This window comes from Molothrus aeneus, chromosome 1, assembly GCF_037042795.1.
Source record: "Molothrus aeneus isolate 106 chromosome 1, BPBGC_Maene_1.0, whole genome shotgun sequence".
Taxonomy (NCBI): Eukaryota; Metazoa; Chordata; class Aves; order Passeriformes; family Icteridae; genus Molothrus; species Molothrus aeneus.
Window position 1 is genome coordinate 146622205 of NC_089646.1, and position 25141 is coordinate 146647345.

Genomic DNA, 25141 nt, shown 5'->3' on the forward strand with positions numbered 1-25141 from the left:
ATACTTCCTTCTCCTTTGGAGATGTTGTTGCTGCTGTCTTGCATTCCCTGCAGCAATTCAGGGAAATATTGGCAGCTCCTTACTTGTTCACTGGGAGCAGACAGGAATTTATATGGTGGAACACTCAGTATTTGATTTAGTCCATGCTCCATTATACTTGAAATGGGCTTAGTATACTAATACTTAGTATTTTCTGCATTAGAAAGTATTATTATGTCAGTCAGCAGAAGAGAAAAAAAAAGCTCTGATTGCATGAACAGCCTCCAGCAAATAACATTGCTTTGCTAAGTGGAGGAAGAGATGTCCTCTTTATTCCTTAGGTGAACATTTCTATTTTGGAAAGATGAAACACCTGACTCCTAAGCTAGCAGAAATGTCCAGCTACAGATCAGAACATTATGATACTTGACTAAAAGACCTTATGGTCTGCTAGAACATGCTGCCTTTCTTTGTGGCCTGTGGTCAGCTAATTCTTAATCATCAGAGAGTAATGACTTGCTCAGGGCTTGTAATTTCCTATTATATTGAAGAAAAGGTAAGTAAGTGGATGGTATTCAGGGAGTCAGAGTGTAACATTAATTTCATAACCATATAAAACACACACCTTTGTGGATTCATACTATTCTGAGATTAGGATTTTGAGCAGGAAATCAAGAGAATGGAAGAATTGTTAGCTTGGTGATCAACCTTTTTCCAAAACAAGACAGTGTGTTCCTGTTTTTAAATATTTCCATATGACAGGGAGGAAAATGTTCATCTCTTCTACTGGGATAGTCTTCATCTTTTAGAGATCTCAGGCAGATGTATAATCTTTAAGAATGTCACCCTTAGGTTATAAAGTTAATTTATTTTCATTCCCTAATTACATATGAGACGTGCTCAGTTTACAAGTTAAAACCTGGGGTGTTGTGGTTTGTTGGGTTTTTTTTTGGTTGGTTTGTTTTTGGTTTTTGTTTTGGTTTTTGTTTTTATTTTTTGTTTTTTGGTTTTTTGTTGTTGTTATTGTTGTTGCTTTTAATTATTTTTTTTTATGATGCTGGCTTTGCAAACTCTTCCTGGAACTAGACAATAAACAGATTTTCTGCTTCAGTGCTACTTCCAGCTGTATCAGTTACCCAGGGTGTGAGAAGAAGGTTTGTGGGACGAAGGTTAGGTTGTATCACTGGCAAAATGGAAACCAGGATAAACTCCTGTTTACTTCTGTTCAGTAATAGTGCATTTGTACAGTGAGTTAGAGAAAAACTTCATCATAAGACAGATCCTATGAAGGTTGAAACTACAATAATTTATGCCAGCTGCCCAGAGACACTTGCTGTTATCATGTTATACTAACAAATATTAAAGTCCTGAAATACAGAACAGCACAACTCTGTTGTTCGGAGAGACCTTACTTTACTGCAGCTGAGCATCTGGCTCTGTGAGCAGGTTTCATGTTTCCAGTTGGAATCATTATCTCTTTGGCTGTGGGAACACACATCCCATGCTTATGCTTGAATCCAGAATGTTGGACTCAGTGGTAATTTATATAAACCCTGAGAACTATTGAACATCTTTGTGCTTCATAAATATTCTGATAGACCTGAGCAAACTCCCAAAGTCCTGGCCTACTATTCACTGCAATTTAATTTATGGTGTGTATTTCCAGCAGCTTAGCTGAGAAATCTGGAGGAAGCACTGCCAAGATCTATGAATTTTTTAGAAATTCACGTCTGGGGATGGACATGCCAGATTAACATTAATAGATAGCATGGAACACTGGTTGACTGGTGAGTGTGACAAAGCCAACTATTTTTCTTACCTTTCTAAAAGTTGGCTACAGTCAGTATGCTCAGGCTGTCAGGTGTGATGAAAAGAGAGAAAAAAAATCTAATTGGAATTGAGGCATGATTCTCACATCTGTGGACATACAAAATACCTATTTCTCTGTCAATGCTGATTTTGTCAGCAGATCTGGGTCCTAAATTAAAGGGTAACAGGGTTCTTTCCAGGAGCTGAGCCATTGTTTGCCATCTAAAGAAAGTTGGTAAATTCTTTACAAAGAAAATATGGCAATTAAATGTGTTTTATTTGCCCCACCTGAAATTCATAGTCCAGACTGATCTGGGTAAATCCAAATAATCTGTTTGAAGTTTAAAGCTTGAGGAAAGACAGGGGACATCAGGTACACAGAGTTAGTTTCATAAAGCTCCTCCCTTTATATATGAAGAAAATTTGCTTGCATTTATGGCTACTTGGTGTCTGTTTTACAAACTGAATTAATATACCTGCAGAAAGCTTGTGACAAGAGGGGCCTATGCATAGCTCCTGCATTGCTACTTCACCCCAGGCAGGGTACTTTCATTCTAAATAAATGTATGTCTATTTAAACTAATGACTTCAGAACACATGTGGCCAGGTGCACTGGTTTTGGATGGGATAAACTTGGGGTTCTTCAGGGTAGCTGGGATATGGGCTTCAGGGCTATGTTTCAGTTGTGTGACCAAAACATTGCTGATAACACAGGAATGTTTTGGTTATTGCTGAGCAAAGCCAAAGACTTTCCTCTGCTCACCCCACCAGAGAGGAGGCTGGGAGTGCACAAGGAGGGGAGGGGACACAACTGGGACAAATGACCCTGGCTGACCTAAGGGGCATCCCACATCCTATGGGGTCATGCTCATCATACAAACTTGTGACCAAATATCCCTAATTTTGCCCATGACTCATTTGCTTGGCAGCATCTGGGGCAGCTAACTGGTTCTATGGACACTTTAAGTGATTGATCTGAATTACAGAAGAGGCATGGCAGGGGGGTAGAAAGAGTCAAGCCCTGCACCTCTCCTGATTTACAGCTCTGCAGCAGAAAGTGAAAAGATGAAGATCTACAAGCACCTTGTTATCACCCAGGAGTAAGGATAGACAGATCACATTTTATTACAGCTGGCAGAGGTACAGAAAAGGTCTCTTCCCTCTCATCCTGCTGTGCCTCGCTTTTTGACTGCAGTGGTGGAGCAGATTCTGCAAATGATGAGGCCTGGTGGTCTTACCCCCAGTGGAGCAGATTCTGCATGATGTAGGAACCCCATTTTAAAAAGAGATTGCACTGCATGATATAGGGAGAAATAATAACCTATAGGAGGACAAAACTGAGCATGTTGTGAATGTTGTCACAGCAATCTCTATCTTATATCTGGGGAATTAGCATCTGACCTGTCCTGCTCCTGCCTTCTGTGACAGCAGAGTGGATCAGTTTTACCTTAGGGCAATATTTTGCAGCAAAGATTAGGATTCCTGCCTTTTTTTTTTCCAATCTTCCATCTAATGCATTTAGGGATTTTGAGACCCAAAGAAGGCCATTTCAGAGGAAAGGAATTTACCTCCTTTCATATGCAGGTAAATGGTTTTATTACCAGAAGAAAAACCTTTTGAAATGTGAAGCTTACCGTTCAGGTTTTTTGATTTTATTTTTACATTTATCAGTATTTGTGTGAAATATGTAAAACCTCAGAAATGCTGCAATTTAGTTACAAGCTAGATTGCAACTGCTCCACTCATAGCTCATCAAGGAACTGAGTGCTGCAGGAATGGCTCAGAAGTGACCAGCAACATCTGGAAAACAGAAATTATCTGCTGGATAAAATTCTAATGGTACCATTATTAAGGCAGTAGTCTTTTCAAATAGGGAAGGATGGCTAAGAAGTGCCATGGAAGTAAAAAAAATCTGCAGTCTTTGTCTTTGCAGATCCCTGTGGAAGATGGACAGAAGCATGTGTGCAAAGGCAGCTGATAGGAGGAAAATGTATGGATGTGCATGGTATGTGTGCAAGTGTAGGGGCTCAGATGGAACCATAGATGGAACCATAGAATATCCTGAGTTAGATGGATCCTACAGGGACCATCAAACACAACCATTCTCCTGGCTCTGCACGGGACGCTCCCAAATATCTCAACCTATATCTGAGAACATAAGTCTAAACTTCTTGAATTCTGTCAGGCAGCTGGTGTGGAGGATCCTTGTGGTTGTTGCCTTTGGGAAGAGACATTGTCATAGGTTTCCCATGAGTCTGGAGCTATTATGCAAGTGACATACCATCCTTGTGGATTGTGCAAAAAGAACTTCTTCTCATTAACCACAGCAGTGACAGTGTCTGGTGCAATGAGCTTAATAAAATGTGCAGTTAATTCTCCTATGAGACTGAAACCAGTCAGGGTCATTTTAGGGAGAGGAAAGAGTAAAGCCAGGAGAAAATGCATATACTTGGTTTTAATGGAGCAGTTTTTCAATTACTTATATCTCATCAGGCTGTAAAGGAGAAAAACAATAGTATTAAGTCACTATATGGATCTGCTGTATCAAATTGACCCAAGTTCTATATCTTTATAAAGCTGCACCAAATGGGACCTCCATGAAAGAATACATTCCTTCATGTCTGCAGCATTTATATTTTCTCCTTTTCTTTTTTTTTTTTTCCCTTGTATCTGTAAGTTTGGCTCATTCAACAGCCAGTGAGGTAGTTATTATTAACAGAGAGGAGAGCTGGAGTAGTTTACTGAAAATCCTGTCTTACAGCAAATGCAAAGCAAAGGTTTAGGTGAATCAATTTGCTGTTATTATGGTGCTCTTACATGGTCTCCAGCAGAAAGCTCTGCTTGAATTTACAGTTACATTTTGTATCACTTTGAAGTATTAACTACTTAATTCTACTGGTTCTGCTGCTGATGATAAACCAGATGTTTTATCACGGGCAGTGGTGTGGATTCTTACAGGTACTTATGTGCCAGCTCCTATTCATTTCTGCAGGAGTTGGGTTTATCTGCTCAGCTGTATTCAGAAAATGTATAGGCAGCACTTTGAGCTCAAACTGCTGCCAAGGTTTTGTTCATTTTAACCTGCATCTTGTATGAGGGGGATGTTTTCCCTTTAAAAGATTTACACCTTCAACTCCTGGGGTTATTAAAAAAAAACAAAATAAATCCTTCATTGCTTCCCTCACTTTTTAAAGTTTTCTTTAAAAAACAAGACCCAAAGGTAGAACTATCTTCATGGAATCATCATCATGCTTTTTTTTTTTTTTTCCATAGAATTCCTTGGAACATTAAAACAGCTGAGGACCTAAAAATCTATAAATATGACCTGAGGATACATTAAGAGACAAAATTCCCAAAGATTGCATTCTAGATTGGCCCTACACCTTGGGTCTTGCTTTTATTATGAATCTTGTTAATGGACATTATTAATTAGAAATTAAAGTTTTATTTAACTTAAAAAATTGGTATTGAACCTGTTTCAACATTTGGTTTTCAGTAAAGAACTTTCATTTGAAAAGTCACAACAATACCAAAAATTAAACTTCCTCTATTTTCCATTAAAAAAAAATTGCATAAAAATTCCTGTTGTATTCAATATAGCCCTCCACTGGCCTTTCAGCCAAATTTTAGTAGATTTATTTTCAAGTATTATACAAGAGATCAACAATGGTCCCTTAGCTCAAGTTCTAAAAAAGAGCTGGGAGAACTCATTGGCTTGGGGAAAGGGGATTTTTTTTTTTTAACACCTCTTACAGTAAATGTATATAAATTTGGGGCTGAGGTACAGAGTAGATGGCAAAACCTTCTCCTGCTTGCTTTGCCCAGAATGAACATTCCTATAGACTCTGCACAGACAGGAGGAAAAAGTCAGTATGTCAAAAGGAGAAAGAACTTATGGGACGTATAAGATTTATAACAGACAATGCTCATGTGATTTATAACCCTTCTGAACTTCTGGTGCTTCTGGTTTCCAGGTCAGATCCTGCTTCAAAACTGGCCCTGCTTTGCATAAGAATTTGGAGCAGATGCAACTGATGAGCTTCAGGGGTTGGAACTAGATGATCTTGAATGTCCCTTCCAACCAAAGAGATTCTATGAATTCTAAATGTCCCTTTACACCCAAATAACTCTTGTGGTTCTACAGCTTTGTATCAAAGACAGTGAAAAAGTCATTTTCCAGGTGGAAATGTGTGTGAGACTTTCTGTGTTCTTGTGAGACATAGAAAGTTGGAGGAAAGAAAAATGCAGCTTTAAAATAAACTTTTCCCCCATCTCACAGATCCAAAAGTACTGACAGTTTTGATTTTGGGGTTTAAATTATATTGCAGTGGCTGTTGGAAACTTCAGCCTGAAATGTCAGTGTTGCTGGAATATAATAGTACAGCCCCAGTAAATATCTCCGGATTTAGCTCTCACGTATTCTTTTTTATTTAGTATTCCATCAATAACTTTGTTGTAGATGCTTGCACACAGATAGTTCATTTCTTTCAAGGTGGTTTAACTGCCTAGCAACCTTATAAAAATAAATTTTGGTGTTCTGTCATAATGGCTGAAAACAGTGGAGCTTACATTAATGCAACTGCAGTGTTTTGAGAGGAAGTGACTGAAATGTCCTGGCTTTTTTTTTATTATTATTTTTTGGTTAGAATTACTGTAAGAGGAAAAATGTTTTTAAGGACTTAATGAAGCTGATTGATAAAGAATCAAGTAAAATGTGGCTATTAAGTAAATCATCCTACTTAAATGGTGACTTTCAAAGATGTCAATAAGAGATGGGCATCCACGCATTATTTTTGCCTTTGAAAATGCTCTTTTCTTCCCAGGAGAAGTAGTAAATTGAAGCCTTCTGGAAAGGAACAAAACCAACCATAAATTGTTTTGCATTTATATCACACAGCCCCTGGAGACGTAGATGGCTTTTCTAGTGTGAATGACATATTCAGACTTAGAAAGATTTAAGTGTGAAACTGAAAACACTTATTACCAATTTCAGAGCTTACTTCTCTGAGTAGTTCCACCCAGTAGTATTGTATTTATTATTTACAAGCAGAAATGATGTGCCAAATAGTTTCTAGAAGATCATGCTTAGGTGAAAATTTGGTCTTGCAGAGGTGACTGCAGAGTGTATAGGAAGATAACTCCTAAATGATAGATTCGTGGAAGTATCTGATCATTTGTCAGCATGGAACGAGGTCAAATGACCTTCAAATTCAACAAAGGATTTTCAGAATTTTATTCTGAAGCTTCTGATACTGGAAGCTAATAGAAGGAAATCATAAAACCTTCCCTGATACAGGCCAGGAAGACACTGGCCTTCTTGTCCAGAAGGGCACATGCTAGTCCATGTTCAGCCCCTCAGCCCCGGTCCCCCTTTCAATCTGGGAAGCCTTCCAGCCATTCTGCCCCCAGCCTGGAGAAATGCCGGGGATTGTTAAGAAACGGGGGCAAGATCCACTCCTTGGTCTTCCTGAACCTTATCCGGCTGGCCTGGCACCATTGATCAAGACTGTCCACATTCTTCCAAAGAGCCTTCCAAGCTTCCAGCATGCTGACACTCTGACCCACCTGGGTGTTGTGAGAAATTTACAACTGAGGGTACACTCCATGCCCTTGGCCACATCAGCAGGACGGATTACAAACAGGACTGAGCCCAAGAGACACCACCTGGATGTGACACCATTCACCACCATACTATGACGCGCAGTCCCAACAGTTCTTAACCCAGCAAAGAGTGTACCTAACCAAGCCCTGGGCTGGTGGCTTTTCAGGACTGTACTGTCTTGAAAAGTCAGAAGTCAAAGGTTTTGCTCAAGTCCAGGGGGATTCCATATACAAGTGTCTTCCTCAGCCTGGAAGTGGGTCACCCACTAATTAAAGGATATCATGTTGTTCAGGCAGGACCTGCCTTTCCTAAACCCATGCTGGCTGGGCCTGGTCCCTCAGCTGCCCGCTCTGGGCCCTGTGAATCCCCCTCATGATGATCTGCTCCAGAACCTTGCTGGACCTTGAGCAAAGGCTGACAAGCCTGCAGTTCCCTGCACCCTCCCTGCAGTCCGTCTTGGGCATGGGTGTCACACTGCCACTTCCAGTCATCTGGGACCTTCCCAAGAGGCCAGGACTGGTAATAAAAGGCAGAGAGCTGCTTAGAGAGCTCTTCTGCTGGCTCCCTGAGTGATCTTGGGGAAGTCCTGGCCAGCCCCATAGATTTGTCACTCTCTTGGTGGGTGTGCAAGTGAGTTTCTACTTCCTCCAGGATTGCAGGGGCTCTAGTCTGCTCCCTGTCCCTCCTGCCGGCTCAGGGGGCTGCTTGTCCTCCACAGAGCCATTCTGACTATCGAAGACTGGTGCAAAGAAGGCATTCAGTTCCTCGGCCTTTTCCTCATCGTTTGTGATCATAGTCAACCCTGCGCCCGGTAAAAATGGAGAGTGTCCCTGGCAATCCTTTGTCATTAATCTCCTTAAACAAACAATATTTATTGTCTTTTACAGTAGTGGCCAAATGAAGTTCTAAGAGAGCTTTTGCCTTCCTGATTTTCTATCTACATGAGATGGGAGCCGATGGGTGGGACAGCCCTTGGGTGGGAAAATTAGTTTGGCAAGGCACAGGGCTTCTTTGGGGATGTTTGTGGGAGGAACACAAGATGGGAGAAGGAGAGATGCAGGCCATTAGGAGAGGAACAAACCTAGTCAAAGTCAAGGGGGAAAGGACAAAAAAAGGCTTTGTGATCAAGGGGGTCTCTATGTCTCTTCATGACAAGGGGTGGCCAGGCCCACCAGGCCTTTGTGACCCGCGGTTGCATCGTGCCCAGAGGCCATTGTGACACGGGTCTGTGCGGTGACCCGGAGGGCTCTTGTAGGGCAAAAGCCCTCGTGTTGTCACTCTCAGGAGAGCAGGTCTCTGAGGAGGCAGCAGTTCTCTTACGAGGCAGCAGCTCCAGAGGAGGAAGCAGCTCTCCCGAGTGATCTTGGCTGGTGTTCCTCAGAGCACAGCCAAGATGTCCAAGAGAAGGGAAGGGAAAACCCACTGCCAGTCCCGTGAGGGGCAGCCACTGCTGTCCAAGCGGCGACAGGTGAGGGATGGCAATGGAGGGAAAGGCTGCAGTGGGACCTGCGTGAGGGCTGGGAGCAGAGAGTGGCAGCCAGGCCTGGCTCCAGGCCTTGCTGTGGGGAGGAGCCTGTGCCAGGATGGCCTGGGTGAGGGAATGGCCCAGAGACAGCGAGCACAGCTGGGAACCCAGCCTGGCCTGGCCTGGCTGCTGTGGCCAGCACCTGCCTTGGGGCCTGAGCTGGGCTCACCAACATGAGGAGGAACAGTGTGCCTATAGAGCCACCTCCATCTCTTGCTTGCCCCTGCTTCCCACAGGTGCCCCACAGGCCGTCGCAGGCAGCAGCGGAGGTCACATGGGTGACCATCACGCCCCTCCATGGGCAAAGACCGGTGCTCAGACCGGTCACCTCAGTGAGATCCAAAGGAATTGGATCTCAGGAGGACAGCCTGGAGGGAGGGCACTCACTGCCCTAGAGTGGCACAGTCACACGGCCAGCAAGGTTGTCCGTGTCAGACTTGCTGCCTCTCCATGGCCCTCCACTGACAGTGATACCTCCGTGGCAGCTCAGCCCTGAAATGCCAAGAGCAGCTTCAGCAAGGGTCAAGATGCCCCCTCTGCCAGCAGCCCCAGAAGCCTCTGGGAGAAGACCCAGAGCGTGCCCCGTTGCCAGGCGCTACCGAGATCTTGTGCCACCTTCTGTACTGGGCACTATGGCTGCTGACAGGGCCCAGGAAACACCTTCCCTGGGCAGCACAGGTGTAAGTCTCTGGCGAGGGTCAGCGGCAAGGCAGGGCCATGGCCTGCCACCCCTGCGACGTGCAGGTGCCACGCCGTTCCGCACAGGGACCCAGCCTGCCTGGAAGCACCGGGGGCACACTGAGGCACAGGAGCTGACCGAGGTGCAGCACGTGCACAGGGGCAAAACGCCTGGGGACCTGTTTAGAGGCCTTGACCTGTGCCTCTGTGAAGACACTTCCATCAAGTCCACCTGCACCCAGGAGCGGTCAAGTCTCTGCCAAGAGGCAGACACAGAGCCCCAGGTGCTGCCCAGCACTCCTGGCTTGACCGCAGGCTCCACAGGAGAAACAGGAAACTCCTCTGAGCTCCTGTCTCCTGGCCTGATTGCAGAGCTGCGCTCTGGTTCTGACAACTCATGGCATGGGGGCACTTCTCTACAGGAGCCAGAGGAGAAGTGGGAGGAGGACGAACTCCCAAACATGGAGTCTGAATCAGATGGGGTCAGTGACCCATGGAGTGTGTCGCTTGCCCCATTGAAATCAAAAAAGGCAGAGGCAGCAGCTTCTCCTTTGGCTGGTGATCCCTGGGATGAGGGGCCCCGTGAGGTTTTCCCCACCTCAGAGGCTGCGGAAACCTCCGGTTTCTCCACTTCATCTTCATCTGGAGCCACCTGTGAAGAGAAGGGAACGCTTTGGCCAGCAGAGCGAAGTGCACACGGCAAGCTGCTGTGCACAGAGACTGAGGAGGCTTCAAAGCCCCTTCTGCACATCAATGCAGAGGAGCTGCAGGAGTTGGAGGAAGACATTCTCTCCTCCCTTCATGAAGAAAGCACATTGGTGCCGCACAGCCTTTGCACCTGGACCAATGACTGCGGAGCCGAGACCGAAAACGATGCACAGCTCGTGCCTCCTGACCTGTTTGCAGAGCTCTGGTCTCTCTTTAACAACAAGGACATGCCATACAGGGACAGTCGTTTAGAAGTGTTACTGGCAAAGTGGGAGGAGGAGGAGCTCCCTGACAGAGATGCTGCAGGCGAGTGGGACAGCGAGCCAGAGTATGCATTGTCTCCCTTTGTGCAAGACACAGAAACAGAGCCAGCAGCTTCTCCCCTGGACAGTGATCCTTCTGGTGAGGGGCACAGTGAGCCTCTCCCCATGGCACTGCCCAGAGACCCAAAGATGTCATCTTGCACATAGCCAGCCAAGCACACGGAGGTGCCCAATGTAGCATGCATGGAAGCTGGCTGTTCCCAGGCCAGCCTTGACCAAGAAAATCCCAGTGGGCCTGCGGTGCTAGCAGGGGCTTGCCCGGTGCCTTCCCAGCCCCTGGCATGCTGTGTTCCTTCCCCCTCCACTGACATGACCACAGTCCCACAGCCCCCGCCCCCACGGCAATGGCGCTCCATCGTCAAGATGGCGCGGCGGGCACTGAGGCGGCTTTTCTCCTTCAGCTGCCTCAGGGCACAGACAGAAGAGTGAGCCCAGTTGCCAGCATGTGAGAGATGGTGTAAAGACTCCTCATTCGCCTCACGACTATCTCATGGGCAGACATCGGGACCCTGAGGACCCTGGTCGGAATTCTGGCCTGCGGGTGGTGGATGAACGCCAAAGATCCTGAGGCCCCTGAGCAGAGTTCTGGCCTGCCAAGTGATTGTTCACAGCTGTGTCTGCAGTGACTGCTTCTAGCAAGGCCTGCCAGGGGGTGACGTGCCCTATATGCTCACACCTGCTTCTTGACAATAGCCCAGGAATTTTCCCACCTCTTGACCAGATGATCTTGCTGGGGCAATTTTGGTAGCCCCCCCATGGAAAATCCTTCATCTGCTCCACTACCACTATGACAGACAGACTGAGATGGAAGCAGCCCCTCTCTCAAGGACTGAGACACGAGACACCTATATGGAGAAGCTCCCCCCTCCCATGGACTGAGATTGAAACCTCTAACACGGGGAGGTGTGTGGAGGAGCCACCCTCACTAAAGCAAGATATTTGCCTGCAGGTGTGACCATTGGACCAAGAAGACAATGGTTCTCACCTCCTGCTGAGAATATGGACTGCTACATCTATTTTTTCTTTTGTCTGTTTCTCCCCCTCAGCAATTTTCAATAGACTTACCTGTTTCCCCCACAATGATTTGTCATAATAAAAATCCCTGAGTTAACTAGAGACTTTGAGATCTCTCTGATGTGACAAGGTGAACTCCATCAGCTGGACAACAAAGACTTTGTCTCTCTCCCTTTGGTAGCTATATTCCCTCCCTCTTTCTCCCCCCTCTTTTCTAATATTTTCCTTTCCCTAATTCCTTTACCACATTTGCTGTGGTCATTCAGTAAAGGTGCATTTGTTTTGATTGATACCGCAATCCCCTTTCTGGGTTGGTTTTTTTGCACTCTAAGATCAGTAGAATGCTGTCATGACTCCCCGCTCGTAGAGCGGATTGTGACACAGCACCAGGCACATCCCAAGAGTTTACTGCTCACCCTCAGGCGAGAGCAGCTCCCAGAGGCAGTGGCACAGCGAGGCTTGTAGAGGGTGCACCGATAGATGGACAGATCAATGGACAGATGCTTGGATGGATAATGCCCAAGGCAACCAATTGCCACAGGTAGGTCCTGCTGCTGACCCCAGCCCAGCACCCCCATGCCAACTACAAGGCAGCCTGGTCAAGGAGAGCCGGCTAAGGAAGGGTGGCAGAGCTGCCTTGTTGAATCCCTCGGAAGCTGACTTTAGGCTCCAGCTGCAGTGTGGGGGCGCATTCCCACCCTGTGCCCCGGCCACATTAGGAGCGGAGAAATGCTCCATGGAATTCAGCATTGCAGGCAAAAAGGAAGGTACGCCCATTCTCCATTTGAATGGCGCGTAGGAAAACGCCTCCTTGGATCCTCACAACATGGACTGGAGAAAAGGGCTAAGCATGGAAGATGGATCTGGGGCCCCCACCTGCACCTCCATAGGAGCCAATGGGACCTGTCCCCAGTGAGAAGCCCAGGGTGAGGAACAACCAACAGAATGCTGCTGGAGCCAAGCGTGGTGTCTGTCTGTCTTCCTGATGTCTCCATCCCTGGCCCCTCCTTCCCCCTCATTCTTCCAGCCTCTCTCCTTCTCATCCTTCTCTTTTCTATGCCTTTCTACCCCTCTGCTTCACATTTCTTGTTAAATAAAATCTCTGTTGTTGACTTTGGTACGTGTCCTATTGGCACCTTAATTCACACCAAGTCATCTCTCACTAATGGTGCTTAACAGGGGCACACATCTGCACACAACCCAAGAGCTGTGGCCCCCCCAGTGCCCCACACTGAGGGACAATCACTGCCCTGGACCTGCTGGCCACACTATTGCTGACAGAGATGGCCACTGGCTGTCTTGCACATGTGGGCACACACTGGCTCATGTTCGGCCGCTGTCAGCTCACACCGCCAGGGCCTTTCCTGTTGGGCAGCTTTCCAGCACCTCTGTCCACAGCCTGGGGTACTGCAGGGCCTTGATGGGACACAAGAGCAGGACCCAGTCCTTGGTCTTCCTGAACCTCATCCTGCTGGCCTGGCACCATTGATCAAGACTGTCCACATTCTCCCAAAGAGCCTTCCAAGCTTCCAGCATGCTGGCACTCCGACCCACCTGGGTCTGGGTGTTGTCAGAAATTTACAACTGAGGGTACACGCCATGCCCTTGGCCACATCGGCAGCATGGATTAGAAACAGGACTGAGCCCAGGGGACACCACCTGGATGTGACACCATTCACCACCAAACTGTGAGGCACAGTCCCAACAGTTCTTAACCCAGCAAATAGTGCACCTAACCAAGCCCTGGGCTGGTGGCTTTTCAGGACTGTACTGTCTTGAAAACTCAGAAGTCAAAGGTTTTGCTCAAGTCCAGGGGGTCCCCATATACAAGCGTCTTCCTCAGCCTGGAAGTGGGTCACCCACTAATGGAAGGATATCATGTTGTTCAGGCAGGACCTGCCTTTCCTAATCCCATGCTGGCTGGGCCTGATCCCTCAGCTGCCCGCTCTGGGCCTCGTGATCCCCCTCATGATGATCTGCTCCAGAACCTTGCTGGACCTTGAGCAAAGGCTGACAGGCCTGCAGTTCCCTGCACCCTCCCTGCAGTCCTTCTTGGGCATGGGTGTCACACTGCCACCTCCAGTCATCTGGGACCTTCCCAAGAGGCCAGGACTGGTAATAAAAGGCAGAGAGCTGCTTAGAGAGCTCTTCTGCTGGCTCCCTGAGTGACCTTGTGGAAGTCCTGGCCAGCCCCATAGATTTGTCACTCTCTTGGTGGGTGTGCAAGTGAGTTTCTACTTCCTCCAGGACTGCATGGGCTCTAGTCTGCTCCCTGTCCCTCCTGCCGGCTCAGGGGGCTGCTTGTCCTCCACAGAGCCATTTTGACTATCGAAGACTGGTGCAAAGAAGGCATTCAGTTCCTCGGCCTTTTCCTCATCGTTTGTGATCATAGTCAACCCTGCGCTCGGTAAAAATGGAGAGTGTCCTTGGCAATCCTTTGTCATTAATCTTCTTAAACAAACAATATGTATTGTCTTTTACAGTAGTGGCCAAATGAAGTTCTAAGGGAGCTTTTGCCTTCCTGATTTTCTATCTACATGAGATGGGAGCCGATGGGTGGGACAGCCCTTGGGTGGGAAAATTAGTTTGGCAAGGCACAGGGCTTCTTTGGGGATGTTTGTGGGAGGAACACAAGATGGGAGAAGGAGAGATGCAGGCCATTAGGAGAGGAACAAACCTAGTCAAAGTCAAGGGGGAAAGGACAAAAAAAGGCTTTGTGATCAAGGGGGTCTCCATGTCTCTACATGACAAGGGGTGGCCAGGCCCACCAGGCCTTTGTGACCCGCTGTTCCATCGTGCCCAGAGGCCATTGTGACACGGGTCTGTGCGGTGACCCGGAGGGCTCTTGTAGGGCCAAAGCCCTCGTGTTGTCACTCTCAGGAGAGCAGGTCTCTGAGGAGGCAGCAGTTCTCTTACGAGGCAGCAGCTCCAGAGGAGGAAGCAGCTCTCCCGAGTGATCTTGGCTGGTGTTCCTCAGAGCACAGCCAAGATGTCCAAGAGAAGGGAAGGGAAAACCCACTGCCAGTCCCGTGAGGGGCAGCCACTGCTGTCCAAGCGGCGACAGGTGAGGGATGGCAATGGAGGGAAAGGCTGCAGTGGGACCTGCGTGAGGGCTGGGAGCAGAGAGTGGCAGCCAGGCCTGGCTCCAGGCCTTGCTGTGGGGAGGAGCCTGTGCCAGGATGGCCTGGGTGAGGGAATGGCCCAGAGACAGCAAGCACAGCTGGGAACCCAGCCTGGCCTGGCCTGGCTGCTGTGGCCAGCACCTGCCTTGGGGCCTGAGCTGGGCTCACCAACATGAGGAGGAACAGTGTGCCTATAGAGCCACCTCCATCTCTTGCTTGCCCCTGCTTCCCACAGGTGCCCCACAGGCCGCCGCAGGCAGCAGCGGAGGTCACATGGGTGACCATCACGCCCCTCCATGGGCAAAGACCGGTGCTCAGACCGGTCACCTCAGTGAGATCCAAAGGAATCGGATCTCAGGAGGACAGCCTGGAGGGAGGGCACTCACTGCCCTAGTGTGGCACAGTCACACGGCCAGCAAGGTTGTCCGTGTCAGACTTGCCGCCTCTCCATGGCCCTCCACTGACAGTGATACCTCCGTGGCAGCTCAGCCCTGAAATGCCAAGAGCAGCTTCAGCAAGGGTCAAGATGCCCCCTCTGCCAGCAGCCCCAGAAGCCTCTGGGAGAAGACCCAGAGCGTGCCCCGTTGCCAGGCGCTACCAAGATCTTGTGCCACCTTCTGTACTGGGCACTATGGCTGCTGACAGGGCCCAGGAAACACCTTCCCTGGGCAGCACAGGTGTAAGTCTCTGGCGAGGGTCAGCGGCAAGGCAGGGCCATGGCCTGCCACCCCTGCGACGTGCAGGTGCCACGCCGCTCCGCACAGGGACCCAGCCTGCCTGGAAGCACCGGGGGCACACTGAGGCACAGGAGCTGACCGAGGTGCAGCACGTGCACAGGGGCAAAACGCCTGGGGACCTGTTTAGAGGCCTTGACCTGTGCCTCTGTGAAGACACTTCCATCAAGTCCACCTGCACCCAGGAGCGGTCAAGTCTCTGCCAAGAGGCAGACACAGAGCCCCAGGTGCTGCCCAGCACTCCTGGCTTGACCGCAGGCTCCACAGGAGAAACAGGAAACTCCTCTGAGCTCCTGTCTCCTGGCCTGATTGCAGAGCTGCGCTCTGGTTCTGACAACTCATGGCATGGGGGCACTTCTCTACAGGAGCCAGAGGAGAAGTGGGAGGAGGACGAACTCCCAAACATGGAGTCTGAATCAGATGGGGTCAGTGACCCATGGAGTGTGTCGCTTGCCCCATTGAAATCAAAAAAGGCAGAGGCAGCAGCTTCTCCTTTGGCTGGTGATCCCTGGGATGAGGGGCCCCGTGAGGTTTTCCCCACCTCAGAGGCTGCGGAAACCTCCGGTTTCTCCACTTCATCTTCATCTGGAGCCACCTGTGAAGAGAGGGGAACGCTTTGGCCAGCAGAGCGAAGTGCACATGGCAAGCTGCTGTGCACAGAGACTGAGGAGGCTTCAAAGCCCCTTCTGCACATCAATGCAGAGGAGCTGCAGGTGTTGGAGGAAGACATTCTCTCCTCCCTTCATGAAGAAAGCACATTGGTGCCACACAGCCTTTGCACCTGGACCAATGACTGCGGAGCCAAGACCGAAAACGATGCACAGCTCGTGCCTCCTGACCTGTTTGCAGAGTTCTGGTCTCTCTTTAACAACAAGGACATGCCATACAGGGACAGTCGTTTAGAAGTGTTACTGGCAAAGTGGGAGGAGGAGGAGCTCCCTGACAGAGATGCTGCAGGCGAGTGGGACAGCGAGCCAGAGTGTGCATTGTCTCCCTTTGTGCAAGACACAGAAACAGAGCCAGCAGCTTCTCCCCTGGACAGTGATCCTTCTGGTGAGGGGCACAGAGAGCCTCTCCCCATGGCACTGCCCAGAGACCTAAAGATGTCGTCTTGCACATAGCCAGCCAAGCACACGGAGGTGCCCAATGCAGCATGCATGGAAGCTGGCTGTTCCCAGGCCAGCCTTGACCAGGAAAATCCCAGTGGGCCTGCGGTGCAAGCAGGGGCTTGCCCAGTGCCTTCCCGGCCCCTGGCATGCTGTGTTCCTTCCCCCTCCACTGACATGACCACAGTCCCACAGCCCCCGCCCCCACGGCAATGGCGCTCCATCGTCAAGATGGCGCGGCGGGCACTGAGGCAGCTTTTCTCCTTCAGCTGCCTCAGGGCACAGACAGAAGAGTGAGCCCAGTTGCCAGCATGTGAGAGATGGTGTAAAGTCCCCTCATTCGCCTCACGACTATCTCATGGGCAGACATCGGGACCCTGAGGACCCTGGTCGGAATTCTGGCCTGCGGGTGGTGGATGAACGCCAAAGATCCAGAGGCCCCTGAGCAGAGTTCTGGCCTGCCAAGTGATTGTTCACAGCTGTGTCTGCAGTGACTGCTTCTAGCAAGGCCTGCCAGGGGGTGACGTGCCCTATATGCTCACACCTGCTTCTTGACAATAGCCCAGGAATTTTCCCACCTCTTGACCAGATGATCTTGCTGGGGCAATTTTGGTAGCCCCCCATGGAAAATCCTTCATCTGCTCCACTACCACTATGACAGACAGACTGAGAAGGAAGCAGCCCCTCTCTCAAGGACTGAGCCACGAGACACCTATATGGAGAAGCTCCCCCCTCCCATGGACTGAGATTGAAACCTCTAACACGGGGAGGTGTGTGGAGGAGCCACCCTCACTAAAGCAAGATATTTGCAGGTGTGGCCATTGGACCAAGAAGACAATGGTTCTCACCTCCTGCTGAGAATATGGACTGCTACATCTTTTTTTTCTATTATCTGTTTCTCCCCCTCAGCAATTTTCAATAGACTTACCTGTTTCCCCCACAATGATTTGTCATAATAAAAATCCCTGAGTTAACTAGAGACTTTGAGATCTCTCTGATGTGACAAGGTGAACTCCATCAGCTGGACAACAAAGACTTTGTCTCTCTCCCTTTGGTAGCTATATTCCCTCCCTCTTTCTCCCCCCTCTTTTCTAATATTTTCTTTTCCCTAATTCCTTTACCACATTTGCTGTGGTCATTCAGTAAAGGTGCATTTGTTTTGATTGATACCGCAATCCCCTTTCTGGGTTGGTTTTTTGCACTCTAAGATCAGTAGAATGCTGTCATGACTCCCCGCTCGTAGAGCGGATTGTGACACAGCACCAGGCACATCCCAAGAGTTTGCCGCTCATGCTCAGGCGAGAGCAGCTCCCAGAGGCAGTGGCACAGGGAGGCTTGTAGTGGGTGCACCGATAGATGGACAGATCAATGGACAGATGCTTGGATGGATAATGCCCAAGGCAACCAATTGCCACAGGTAGGTCCTGCTGCTGACCCCAGCCCAGCACCCCCAAGCCAACTACAAGGCAGCCTGGTCAAGGAGGGCCGGCTAAGGAAGGGTGGCAGAGCTGCCTTGTTGAATCCCTCGGAAGCTGACTTTAGGCTCCAGCTGCAGTGTGGGGGCGCATTCCCACCCTGTGCCCCGGCCACATTAGGAGCGGAGAAATGCTCCATGGAATTCAGCATTGCAGGCAAAAAGGAAGGTACGCCCATTCTCCATTTGAATGGCGCGTAGGAAAACGCCTCCTTGGATCCTCACAACATGGACTGGAGAAAAGGGCTAAGCATGGAAGATGGATCTGGGGCCCCCACCTGCACCTCCATAGGAGCCAATGGGACCTGTCCCCAGTGAGAAGCCCAGGGTGAGGAACAACCAACAGAATGCTGCTGGAGCCAAGCGTGGTGTCTGTCTGTCTTCCTGATGTCTCCATCCCTGGCCCCTCCTTCCCCCTCATTCTTCCAGCCTCTCTCCTTCTCATCCTTCTCTTTTCTATGCCTTTCTACCCCTCTGCTTCACATTTCTTGTTAAATAAAATCTCTGTTGTTGACTTTGGTACGTGTCCTATTGGCACCTTAATTCACACCAAGTCATCTCTCACTAATGGTGCTTAACAGGGGCACACATCTGCACACAACCCAAGAGCTGTGGCCCCCCCAGTGCCCCACACTGAGGGACAATCACTGCCCTGGACCTGCTGGCCACACTATTGCTGACAGAGATGGCCACTGGCCGTCTTGCACATGTGGGCACACACTGGCTCATGTTCGGCCGCTGTCAGCTCACACCGCCAGGGCCTTTCCTGTTGGGCAGCTTTCCAGCACCTCTGTCCACAGCCTGGGGTACTGCAGGGCCTTGATGGGACACAAGAGCAGGACCCAGTCCTTGGTCTTCCTGAACCTCATCCTGCTGGCCTGGCACCATTGATCAAGACTGTCCACATTCTCCCAAAGAGCCTTCCAAGCTTCCAGCATGCTGGCACTCCGACCCACCTGGGTCTGGGTGTTGTCAGAAATTTACAACTGAGGGTACACGCCATGCCCTTTGCCACATCGGCAGCATGGATTACAAACAGGACTGAGCCCAGGGGACACCACCTGGATGTGACACCATTCACCACCAAACTGTGAGGCACAGTCCCAACAGTTCTTAACCCAGCAAATAGTGCACCTAACCAAGCCCTGGGCTGGTGGCTTTTCAGGACTGTACTGTCTTGAAAACTCAGAAGTCAAAGGTTTTGCTCAAGTCCAGGGGAACCCCATATACAAGCGTCTTCCTCAGCCTGGAAGTGGGTCACCCACTAATGGAAGGATATCATGTTGTTCAGGCAGGACCTGCCTTTCCTAAACCCATGCTGGCTGGGCCTGATCCCTCAGCTGCCCGCTCTGGGCCTCGTGATCCCCCTCATGATGATCTGCTCCAGAACCTTGCTGGACCTTGAGCAAAGGCTGACAGGCCTGCAGTTCCCTGCACCCTCCCTGCAGTCCTTCTTGGGCATGGGTGTCACACTGCCACCTCCAGTCATCTGGGACCTTCCCAAGAGGCCAGGACTGGTAATAAAAGGCAGAGAGCTGCTTAGAGAGCTCTTCTGCTGGCTCCCTGAGTGATCTTGGGGAAGTCCTGGGGGCCAGCCCCATAGATTTGTCACTCTCTTGGTGGGTGTTTCTACTTCCTCCAGGATTGCATGGGCTCTAGTCTGCTCCCTGTCCCTCCTGCCGGCTCAGGGGGCTGCTTGTCCTCCACAGAGCCATTCTGACTATTGAAGACTGGTGCAGAGAAGGCATTCAGTTGCTCAGGATTTTCCTTATTCCTTGTGATCATAGTCAACCCTGCGCCCGGTAAAAATGGAGAGTGTCCTTGGCAATCCTTTGTCATTAATCTTCTTAAACAAACAATATTTATTGTCTTTTACAGTAGTGGCCAGATGAAGTTCTAAGGGAGCTTTTGCCTTCCTGATTTTCTATCTACATGAGATAGGAGCCGATGGGTGGGACAGCCCTTGGGTGGGAAAATTAGTTTGGCAAGGCACAGGGCTTCTTTGGGGATGTTTGTGGGAGGAACACAAGATGGGAGAAGGAGAGATGCAGGCCATTAGGAGAGGAACAAACCTAGTCAAAGTCAAGGGGGAAAAGACAAAAAAAGGCTTTGTGATCAAGGGGGTCTCCATGTCTCTTCATGACAAGGGGTGGCCAGGCCCACCAGGCCTTTGTGACCCGCTGTTCCATCGTGCCCAGAGGCCATTGTGACACGGGTCTGTGCGGTGACCCGGAGGGCTCTTGTAGGGCCAAAGCCCTCGTGTTGTCACTCTCAGGAGAGCAGGTCTCTGAGGAGGCAGCAGTTCTCTTACGAGGCAGCAGCTCCAGAGGAGGAAGCAGCTCTCCCGAGTGATCTTGGCTGGTGTTCCTCAGAGCACAGCCAAGATGTCCAAGAGAAGGGAAGGGAAAACCCACTGCCAGTCCCGTGAGGGGCAGCCACTGCTGTCCAAGCGGCGACAGGTGAGGGATGGCAATGGAGGGAAAGGCTGCAGTGGGACCTGCGTGAGGGCTGGGGGCAGAGAGCGGCAGCCAGGCCTGGCTCCAGGCCTTGCTGTGGGGAGGAGCCTGTGCCAGGATGGCCTGGGTGAGGGAATGGCCCAGAGACAACGAGCGCAGCTGGGAACCCAGCCTAGCCTGGCCTGGCTGCTGTGGCCAGCACCTGCCTTGGGGCCTGAGCTGGGCTCACAAACATGAGGAGGAACAGTGTGCCCATAGAGCCACCTCCATCTCTTGCTTGCCCCTGCTTCCCACAGGTGCCCCACAGGCCGCCGCAGGCAGCAGCGGAGGTCACATGGGTGACTGTCACGCCCCTCCATGGGCACAGACCGGTGCTCAGACCGGTCACCTCAGTGAGATCCAAAGGAATCGGATCTCAGGAGGACAGCCTGGAGGGAGGGAACTCACTGCCCTAGAGTGGCACAGTCACACGGCCAGCAAGGTTGTCCGTGTCAGACTTGCCGCCTCTCCATGGCCCTCCACTGACAGTGATACCTCCGTGGCAGCTCAGCCCTGAAATGCCAAGAGCAGCTTCAGCAAGGGTCAAGATGCCCCCTCTGCCAGCAGCCCCAGAAGCCTCTGGGAGAAGACCCAGAGCGTGCCCCGTTGCCAGGCGCTACCAAGATCTTGTGCCACCTTCTGTACTGGGCACTATGGCTGCTGACAGGGCCCAGGAAACACCTTCCCTGGGCAGCACAGGTGTAAGTCTCTGGCGAGGGTCAGCGGCAAGGCAGGGCCATGGCCTGCCACCCCTGCGACGTGCAGGTGCCACGCCGTTCCGCACAGGGACCCAGCCTGCCTGGAAGCACCGGGGGCACACTGAGGCACAGGAGCTGACCGAGGTGCAGCACGTGCACAGGGGCAAAACGCCTGGGGACCTGTTTAGAGGCCTTGACCTGTGCCTCTGTGAAGACACTTCCATCAAGTCCACCTGCACCCAGGAGCAGTCAAGTCTCTGCAAAGAGGCAGACACAGAGCCCCAGGTGCTGCCCAGCACTCCTGGCTTGACCGCAGGCTCCACAGGAGAAACAGGAAACTCCTCTGAGCTCCTGTCTCCTGGCCTGATTGCAGAGCTGTGCTCTGGTTCTGACAACTCATGGCATGGGGGCACTTCTCTACAGGAGCCAGAGGAGAAGTGGGAGGAGGAAGACCTCCCAAACATGGAGTCTGAAGGAGATGGGGTCAGTGACCCATGGAGTGTGTCACTTGCCCCATTGAAATCAAAAAAGGCAGAGGCAGCAGCTTCTCCTTTGGCTGGTGATCCCTGGGACGAGGGGCCCCGTGAGGTTTTCCCCACCTCAGAGGCTGCGGAAGCCTCCGGTTTCTCCACTTCATCTTCATCTGGAGCCACCTGTGAAGAGAGGGGAACGCTTTGGCCAGCAGAGCGAAGTGCACATGGCAAGCTGCTGTGCACAGAGACTGAGGAGGCTTCAAAGCCCCTTCTGCACATCAATGCAGAGGAGCTGCAGGTGTTGGAGGAAGACATTCTCTCCTCCCTTCATGAAGAAAGCACATTGGTGCCGCACAGCCTTTGCACCTGGACCAATGACTGCGGAGCCGAGACCGAAAACGATGCACAGCTCGTGCCTCCTGACCTGTTTGCAGAGTTCTGGTCTCTCTTTAACAACAAGGACATGCCATACAGGGACAGTCGTTTAGAAGTGTTACTGGCAAAGTGGGAGGAGGAGGAGCTCCCTGACAGAGATGCTGCAGGCGAGTGGGACAGCGAGCCAGAGTATGCATTGTCTCCCTTTGTGCAAGACACAGAAACAGAGCCAGCAGCTTCTCCCCTGGACAGTGATCCTTCTGGTGAGGGGCACAGAGAGCCTCTCCCCATGGCACTGCCCAGAGACCCAAAGATGTCGTCTTGCACATAGCCAGCCAAGCACACGGAGGTGCCCAATGCAGCATGCATGGAAGCTGGCTGTTCCCAGGCCAGCCTTGACCAGGAAAATCCCAGTGGGCCTGCGGTGCAAGCAGGGGCTTGCCCAGTGCCTTCCCGGCCCCTGGCATGCTGTGTTCCTTCCCCCTCCACTGACATGACCACAGTCCCACAGCCCCCGCCCCCACGGCAATGGCGCTCCATCGTCAAGATGGCGCGGCGGGCACTGAGGCGGCTTTTCTCCTTCAGCTGCCTCAGGGCACAGACAGAAGAGTGAGCCCAGTTGCCAGCATGTGAGAGATGGTGTAAAGTCCCCTCATTCGCCTCACGACTATCTCATGGGCAGACATCGGGACCCTGAGGACCCTGGTCGGAATTCTGGCCTGCGGGTGGTGGATGAACGCCAAAGATCCAGAGGCCCCTGAGCAGAGTTCTGGCCTGCCAAGTGATTGTTCACAGCTGTGTCTGCAGTGACTGCTTCTAGCAAGGCCTGCCAGGGGGTGACGTGCCCTATATGCTCACACCTGCTTCTTGACAATAGCCCAGGAATTTTCCCACCTCTTGACCAGATGATCTTGCTGGGGCAATTTTGGTAGCCCCCCATGGAAAATCCTTCATCTGCTCCACTACCACTATGACAGACAGACTGAGAAGGAAGCAGCCCCTCTCTCAAGGACTGAGCCACGAGACACCTATATGGAGAAGCTCCCCCCTCCCATGGACTGAGATTGAAACCTCTAACACGGGGAGGTGTGTGGAGGAGCCACCCTCACTAAAGCAAGATATTTGCAGGTGTGGCCATTGGACCAAGAAGACAATGGTTCTCACCTCCTGCTGAGAATATGGACTGCTACATCTTTTTTTTCTATTATCTGTTTCTCCCCCTCAGCAATTTTCAATAGACTTACCTGTTTCCCCCACAATGATTTGTCATAATAAAAATCCCTGAGTTAACTAGAGACTTTGAGATCTCTCTGATGTGACAAGGTGAACTCCATCAGCTGGACAACAAAGACTTTGTCTCTCTCCCTTTGGTAGCTATATTCCCTCCCTCTTTCTCCCCCCTCTTTTCTAATATTTTCCTTTCCCTAATTCCTTTACCACATTTGCTGTGGTCATTCAGTAAAGGTGCATTTGTTTTGATTGATACCGCAATCCCCTTTCTGGGTTGGTTTTTTGCACTCTAAGATCAGTAGAATGCTGTCATGACTCCCCGCTCGTAGAGCGGATTGTGACACAGCACCAGGCACATCCCAAGAGTTTGCCGCTCATGCTCAGGCGAGAGCAGCTCCCAGAGGCAGTGGCACAGGGAGGCTTGTAGTGGGTGCACCGATAGATGGACAGATCAATGGACAGATGCTTGGATGGATAATGCCCAAGGCAACCAATTGCCACAGGTAGGTCCTGCTGCTGACCCCAGCCCAGCACCCCCAAGCCAACTACAAGGCAGCCTGGTCAAGGAGGGCCGGCTAAGGAAGGGTGGCAGAGCTGCCTTGTTGAATCCCTCGGAAGCTGACTTTAGGCTCCAGCTGCAGTGTGGGGGCGCATTCCCACCCTGTGCCCCGGCCACATTAGGAGCGGAGAAATGCTCCATGGAATTCAGCATTGCAGGCAAAAAGGAAGGTACGCCCATTCTCCATTTGAATGGCGCGTAGGAAAACGCCTCCTTGGATCCTCACAACATGGACTGGAGAAAAGGGCTAAGCATGGAAGATGGATCTGGGGCCCCCACCTGCACCTCCATAGGAGCCAATGGGACCTGTCCCCAGTGAGAAGCCCAGGGTGAGGAACAACCAACAGAATGCTGCTGGAGCCAAGCGTGGTGTCTGTCTGTCTTCCTGATGTCTCCATCCCTGGCCCCTCCTTCCCCCTCATTCTTCCAGCCTCTCTCCTTCTCATCCTTCTCTTTTCTATGCCTTTCTACCCCTCTGCTTCACATTTCTTGTTAAATAAAATCTCTGTTGTTGACTTTGGTACGTGTCCTATTGGCACCTTAATTCACACCAAGTCATCTCTCACTAATGGTGCTTAACAGGGGCACACATCTGCACACAACCCAAGAGCTGTGGCCCCCCCAGTGCCCCACACTGAGGGACAATCACTGCCCTGGACCTGCTGGCCACACTATTGCTGACAGAGATGGCCACTGGCCGTCTTGCACATGTGGGCACACACTGGCTCATGTTCGGCCGCTGTCAGCTCACACCGCCAGGGCCTTTCCTGTTGGGCAGCTTTCCAGCACCTCTGTCCACAGCCTGGGGTACTGCAGGGCCTTGATGGGACACAAGAGCAGGACCCAGTCCTTGGTCTTCCTGAACCTCATCCTGCTGGCCTGGCACCATTGATCAAGACTGTCCACATTCTCCCAAAGAGCCTTCCAAGCTTCCAGCATGCTGGCACTCCGACCCACCTGGGTCTGGGTGTTGTCAGAAATTTACAACTGAGGGTACACGCCATGCCCTTTGCCACATCGGCAGCATGGATTACAAACAGGACTGAGCCCAGGGGACACCACCTGGATGTGACACCATTCACCACCAAACTGTGAGGCACAGTCCCAACAGTTCTTAACCCAGCAAATAGTGCACCTAACCAAGCCCTGGGCTGGTGGCTTTTCAGGACTGTACTGTCTTGAAAACTCAGAAGTCAAAGGTTTTGCTCAAGTCCAGGGGAACCCCATATACAAGCGT